Raw genomic sequence first — 7,687 nt, forward strand, 5'->3', positions numbered from 1 at the left:
CTGTATTCTGGCTGTGTCTCTCAGGAGAGATCTGCATCCGGCTCCTGTCTGCCTGCACTTCTTTGCTTCATCTATCTTGTCTAATTGGGTGGCTGTATATGTATGGGCCACATATGGGGCAGGCTCTGAATGGGTGTTCCTTCTGTGTCTGTTTTAATCTTTGCCTCTCTATTCCCTGTATTCTTGTTCCCCTTTTAAAGAAGGAGTGAAGCATTCACATTTTGATCATCCGTCTTGAGTTTCATGTATTCTAGGCATCTAGGGTAATTCAAGCATTTGGACTAATAGCCACTTTTCAATGAGTGCATACCACGTGTGTTTTTCTGTGATTGGGTTACCTCACTCAGGATGATATTTTCCAGTTCCAACCATTTGCCTACGAATTTCATAAAGTCATTGTTTTTGATACCTGAGTAATATTCCATTGTGTAGATGTACCACATTTTCTGTATCCATTCCTCTGTTGAAGGGCATCTGGGTTCTTTCCAGTTTCTGGCTATTATAAATAAGGCTGCGATGAACATAGTGGAGCACGTGTCTCTTTTATATGTTGAGGCGTCTTTTGGGTATATGCCCAAGAGGTATAGCTGGATCCTCAGGCAGTTCAATGTCCAATTTTCTGAGGAACCTCCAGACTGATTTCCAGAATGGTTTTACCAGTCTGCAATCCCACCAACAATGGAGGAGTGTTCCTCTTTCTCCACATCCTCACCAGCATTTGCTGTCCCCTGAGTTTTTGATCTTAGCCATTCTCATTGGTGTGAGGTGAAATCTCAGGTTTGTTTTGATTTGCATTTCCCTTATGACTAAAGATGTTGAACATTTCTTTAGGTGTTTCTCAGCCATTTGGCATTCCTCAGCTGTGAATTCTTTGTTTAGCTCTGAACCCCATTTTTTAATAGGGTTATTTGTCTCCCTACCAGAAAGGATGTGTGAGCAAGGGTAATACTCCTCCATTTCTGGTGGCAGTGCAAATACAGCTCCTATATAAAGCAATATGGCAGTTCCTCAGAAAATTAGGAATCAATCCACCTCAAGAGCCAGCTATACCACTTTTGTGCATATACCTAAAGGATCCTCCATCTACCACAAGGACATTTTCTCAGTTATGTGCATTTCAGAATTTTTCAAAATAGCCAGAATCTGGATACAACCTAGATGTACCTCAACTGAAGAATGTATTAAAAATAAAAGTGGCACATTTATACAATGGCACATCACTCAGTTGAATAGAGCATGACATCATCAAATTTGCAGGTACATGAATGCAAGTAGAAAAATCATCCTGATTGACATAAATATGGCATACATTTATTTATATGTGGATATTAGATATTAAGGAAATGATAAGCAAGCTAAAATCTATAGGCCCAGAGAGGATAGCCAGAGAGGAAGTCTCTAGAAAGCATGCATGTATCTCCCTGGAAAGAAGAAAAACAACAGATTTTGAGTTTGAACTGGGGCCTAGAGGGATAGGAGTGGGAAGGATCTTGTTTGGAGTAAGAAGGAATGGAGGGAGAGAGGAGAGAGAGGAGAGAGAGGAGAGAGAGGAGAGAGAGAGAGAGAGAGAGAGAGAGAGAGAGAGAGAGAGAGAGAGAGAGAGAAAGAAAGAGAGAGATGGAATTAGGGGCCTTTTGTGGGTGATGTGGAAATCTAGTGCACTGGAAACTCCCTGTGAGGATGAAGATGACCCCAGTGAGGACTCTCAGTAATGGAGGATACAGTTTGAAATGGCCATGATTTTAGCCAGGCAAGTCTTCCAGTGATGGGCTGAGGTTGCATTTGGTCAAGATGTTGGCAGGCAGGCACTGTAGAAATATGCAAACAACCCAGGCTGAAGCAGGACAGAGAGTTGTTCTCTAAAAACTGATCATGGAGGCCCCATTGCGGACGGCAACATCCATATGGCTCATTGAATATAGAACCTTATGCCTGCATGGAGCCTTCGCCACTATATTCTGCTCTCTCCCAAGAAGGCACTCTGAAAGTTACAGAAAGAGGAAAGTGTACGCTAACCAGTCACAAAAGCCTCTATCTGCAATCTGTTCTGCCTGAGAGGCATGGTAGCCAATAGTGATGAAGAACTTGTGGGAGTGACCAAACAATTTCTGGTTTAACTTGAAGCACATGAGAGGAGCCCATGCCCTACATTGTCTGGATGGCCAGAAACTGGACCTGGATAGCCCAAAAACCTAGGGTAGAACCAAACATGACTGGAAAAAAATAATGAAATGATTATAATGACATTCTATTATACTCATAGATCTCTCCCTTATTATGCCATCATCATAGTGTCTTCCTTTGAGAGCCACTGAAGCAGCTACAGAGACCGGAGCCAGACATTTTGCAGAGAACCTAAATTGGAGGTCTCCACTATGTCCCTCCACTGAGAACTTAGGGAATCCCATTGAGAAGGGGTAAGAAAGACTGTAGAGTCAAAAGGGATGGAGGACACCAGGAGACCATGATCCAATGAATCAACTAAACAAGGCTCACATGTGTGGATAGAGACTGAAGGGGCAAGCATGGGGTCTGAAAGGGTCTGCACTAGGTCCTCTGCATAGAGGTTATTGCTATTATCTTGGTATTTTTGTGGGACTCATAACAGTGCAAGCAGGTGCATCTTATTCTTTTGCCTGCTCTTTGTACTCTTTTCCTCCTATTGGGTTCCCTTGCCCTGTTTCAAGAGGAGGGCCTTTGCCTTGTCCTATAGCATCTTGTTTGGTCATGTTTGTTTGTTGTCTTTTAGAGGCTTGCAACTTTCTAAAGGAAAAAGGAGTGAGAGAACATCTTTGGAAAAGGAGGGAAGGGGTGTGACCTGGGGAATATAGAAGGGGAAACTGTGGTTGTGATATATTATATGAAAGAAGAATTTATCTACAATAATAACTTGGAGATATCTTTAAAAATAAGTTTAATGGCATACTTGAAGACCATGGCAATACAAGAAAAAGCCAAATTCGATAATAGCAGACAGTAACCATCAAAATCAGCCAGGAATGAATAAAAACACAGGAAGAAAGAAACAAAAATACTCAATACAAAGAATCGATAAAACAAAGAAAAGCTTTTTTGAAAGTATAAAAAAATGTACAAATTCATAACCAAAACAAGAAAAAGACCCAAATGAATAAAATTGGACATCAAAGGCAAACATTATAGCACACACCAATGATTTCAGAAAACCATGAGAAAAGGGATGAATTTCTAGAAACACTTCTTATGCTAACATTAAACCAAGGCAAAATAAATAATTTAAATATCTCTGTAACCTGCAATAAAATTAAAATAGAAATAAAAATAAAAGTCTTCCAAGTATTGAATTTTAAAATGAGATGGATTTACTGCAGATTTCTACTGAAACTTCAAAGAAACTTCTAATATTAACACTACTCAAATTGTTGCATCAAATATAGAAAGGCTTTTGGTTCTTTATATGAACATTATCATCCTAATGGCAAAAGAAGATAAAGACAAGCTACAAAGTGAAAATTATAGGGTGATCTTATTAATGAATATAGTTGAAAAATTACCAATAAAAAGTGCCTAAACTGAATTCAGAATCAGATGAAAAAGATTATTAATAACGATAAAATTTCATTTACTCTAATTATGCAAGGATAATAGTTCAACATGTGCAAATCAATAAGGATAACAAATTACATAAATTCAGAGAGACACCACAGGATCATGTTCCGGTAGATGGCTCCACACTATATGCATGCGTAACAATAATTGAACTTACTATGCTGTAAAAAGCAAAAGTAGCATAGGTAGGAGTGGAATTATATGGGTGTATTTTGACGGAATTTGCAGGATTTGTGGCAGATATAGTCATATTTCATTCTATATATGTGAAAATTCTGAGAAAGAAAGAAAATTTATGAGATTAACCAAACCAAGTAAAGAGGGACCCAGAAGGAAACTCTGGGATCATTTTAATAGAATTTGAATGGTCAACAACAAAACAGACAAGGCATAAATTGAGAGCTGCTGGAAGGACAAAGATAGATAAAAGAAAGAAAGGTATATTTAAACTACAATCCAAGAAATTGGGTGTTTTAAGCATTTTAAGCCAGAGAGTAGCAGTATGGCAAAAGCAAAGAAAGGTTTCATCAGAAGACCTAGAGAGCCCAGTGAGTCAAATCGAATATCCTCAATATTTTGTCCAGTATCGAAAGGAGATAGCAAGAGGAGAAACAGATAATGCTTTTGGATTTGAAGCCCTAGGGCAACTGCATTGGTGGAGGAGCTTCTGGGAAGGGTAAGTACATGATCTCCTTAAAGAGCTAGGTATTCTTCTCATCACCCTACTATGTGAAGCAGCTGTCTTGAGCCCAGGTGATTGGCAGTCTGAGCTGGTTTAACTCTTAAGGCAGTAGTATAAAATGTTTTAATCTCTAGAACAGATCAGAATATCATGTTTCTTTCCAGGACCAAAAGTAAAACTCAGATTGTATCCTCTGACATGGAAGAAATACTTTTCCCTTAATGGGTTTCAATAAAGGCCCGATATGTAAATTTTTCCTTTTTTTCTTAATTGGATATTTTTTTAAATTTACATTTCAAATGTTATTCCCTTTCCTGGTTTCCTGCCCCTAGCTGATCCCCCCTCCCCCTGCTTCTATGAGGGTGTTTCCCCACACATCCTTTCCCACCTCCTGCCCTGACATTCCCCTGCTATGGAGGGTCCATCTTTGGCAAGGTCAAGGGTGTCTCCTCCCACTGATGCCCAACAAGTCCATCCTCTGCTACATATGCAGCTGGAGCCATGTGTCCATGTGTACTCTCTTTGGATGCTGGTTCAGTCCCTGGGAGCTCTTCTTGGTTGGTAATGTTGTTCTTATGGTTGCAAACCCCTTCAGCTCCTTCAATCCTTTCTCTAACAGCTTCATTGGGGACCCTGTTCAAAGTTCAGTGGTTGTGTGTGAGCATCCACTTCTGTATTTTTCATGCTCTGGCACAGCCTCTCAGGAGACTGCTATATCAGACTCCTGTCGGCATGTTCTTCTTGGCATCAGCAACAGTGTCTGGGTTTGGTGCTGTATAAGGTCTGGATCCCCAGGTGAGGCAGTCTCTGAATGATTCCTCCTTCAGTCTCTGCTCCAAACTTTGTCTCCATATTTCCTCCTGTGAATAGTTTTGTTCCCTCTTCTAAGAAGAACTGGAGCATCCACACTTTGGTCATCCTTTTTCTTGAGTTTCATGTGGTCTGTAGAGTGTATTTTGGGTAATCCCTGTTTTGGGGCTGGAGAGAAGGCTCAGAAATTAAGAGCATTGACCTCTCTTTCAGAGATCCTGAATTCAATTCCTAGCAATCACTTGGTAAACATTTTCATGTCATGTTTTCATTTTTTTCTTAAAAATAGATTCTTCTCTCATACAGCTTATCCCAAACACAGTTTCCTCCCAGCTCTCCTCCCAGCTCCTTCACTCTTCTTTTCTACTTTAAACCCCTCCCCTACCCCTACATTTTCTCTTCAGAAAAGAGCAGGCCTCCAAGTGACAATAGTAAAAAAGGAGAAAACGTGACACAATAAGACAAGGTAAAAGCCCTCCTATCAAGGATGGACAAGGCAACACAATATGAAGAGATTCTCAAGAGCAGGCAAAAGAGTCAGAGGAACACATCAGCTCCCACTGGGAAGGAGATGTGCCATTTTCCTTTCTACTGTTACCAGGGAAACAGGAGGTAGGTCTCAAAGCTGACTGAAAGTGAAGGCTCCATACTTAGGAGTCTCTAAGTGAGCTAACTCTATAAAACAGCCCCAGAAACAGTTGGCCCCTTAAAATCATGTAAGAGGTAGGGGGAAATCAGTATGAGGAAGTGTTTATGATATTCACTCTTGGTGATATGCATGTCTTAGAATGTAATCAATCAAGGGCAAGCAAATTGGCTGAGTTTAATCATTGTGCAACCACCTCAGTTACTATTGTATGTAAGCATGAAGAAATAAAACTAAGACACCAGTTGATTACACAAGTTCCAAACACTAAGAACACCATTACTATAATTATCATACATAAACTCAATTTTGAACATCAAGATCCAGATAACCAATTCTAAATCTGCTCATGAAAGGAATGGGTGTCTGGATCAGAAGTTTGGTCATGCCTTCCTGTATAAGTTCCATGCAGAACAAGCTCAGTTAGAGAAAGTGAGATATCATGTACCATAATTTGAAGCTATTGCTCTAAACACATTTGCCATTTCTGGCAAACAGGACCAAACAAGGTCACCGTTGACTTCTGAGCAAGGACAAGAATAAAGAGTCTCTTCTCTGAAACACAGACTAGTTTCTATTTACTATTTTCTCAACAGTACAGCAAGAACCCAAGAAAGGAAATCTGTAAAGGCTGCCTAAATGATTATTCAGTACTAGATAACTACTAATAAATGGGGTACCCTTGTAAATGGGACCCACTAACCATGGTTTTAACCATGACATGGGTAACAGATATAGTCAGTGTGCAAGCAATAAAGTAATTATGAAAAATGCCAGAGAAGCCCTAGTTGCCTCAGCAATACTGTTCTAGTGGACACCATTAGATATGCCAAACATTACACCTTCTCATGGTCAGCACCCTTTAAGTCTAATAGCCAGCATTATTTACCAGGGGAACTTCCTCTTATGCATCTAGATCATGATCAATCATTTTAATTAAGTTAATAATACATCAATGGTGCTTTACCAACCCAACTTACTCTACCAGTTTTTGATGATCAAACTCAAAGACAGTGTACTTAAGTTAGTTACAACCTATTGTAAATGTCTCAAGAAAATGATGACAAATTTGTAAAACAAGACTGCACCTCCACATTAGTGTCTCTTCATTAGTTTGCATAGATTTTTGGTGTTGTTCTCTCTATATATGGACTGTTCTTGTCTATTCTGTGTCTTAGAGAAAGTCCAGCTATTCTTACCTAAATTTTCATTTTGTGATGGATTTTAGAGTTTGTTTTCAAAGCTCTTATTGACTGAAATCTAAACTTACCTTATGGAAATCCTACTCAGAGCTATTTCTTACTTTTGTTTAGCAATTACTGAGAATAATTCCAAGGGTTTGTTTGTTTACATGCTTTTGACTGTGGCTGCATTTACTGTGTACTCAATGAGTCAGATCCACCACAATACCCTGTGTCCCACTCTTAACCTCACCTCTAGCATCTGTCCTCCATGCAAGTAGTTCATTCCATGATGACTAGATAACCAGGAACAAATTCATCTCAACCCTTTTAAAATCTGTTTTCCTTCTAACATGCACCTATGAGTCACGAATATTCTAGAAAATCTTGGTTCTCACACCAATTCATAGGATACAGTGCATCTCTCTATTCATATAACACTTCAAATACTGTGCATGTTAGTGCATTTTTCCAAATACTACCCATCTAACAGCTTCTGGGTGTATATAATAGGTTATTTTCAACTCTACCTAGAGTTCAAGTCCCACAAGTTAAGAATATAACTAGATAGGCCCATTTGTATTGCAGAAGCCAAGCTCAAGGAAAAAAAACCTGCCATAGTTCCCTTCAAGGATCTAAACTCAAAATAGCTGCTGAAGGAAGTTCATGCTTTACATTGGATAGTTTCTGAAGAGCAGAGGTGTATTGACTAGCTCTTAAGCCTGGAGTGTTCAAGATAAAAGGAGTAATTTATCTAAGGCTTGGTAACCACTTTGCTGT

Source organism: Rattus norvegicus, chromosome 11 (assembly GCF_036323735.1).
Source record: "Rattus norvegicus strain BN/NHsdMcwi chromosome 11, GRCr8, whole genome shotgun sequence".
In the NCBI taxonomy this organism is placed as follows: domain Eukaryota; kingdom Metazoa; phylum Chordata; class Mammalia; order Rodentia; family Muridae; genus Rattus; species Rattus norvegicus.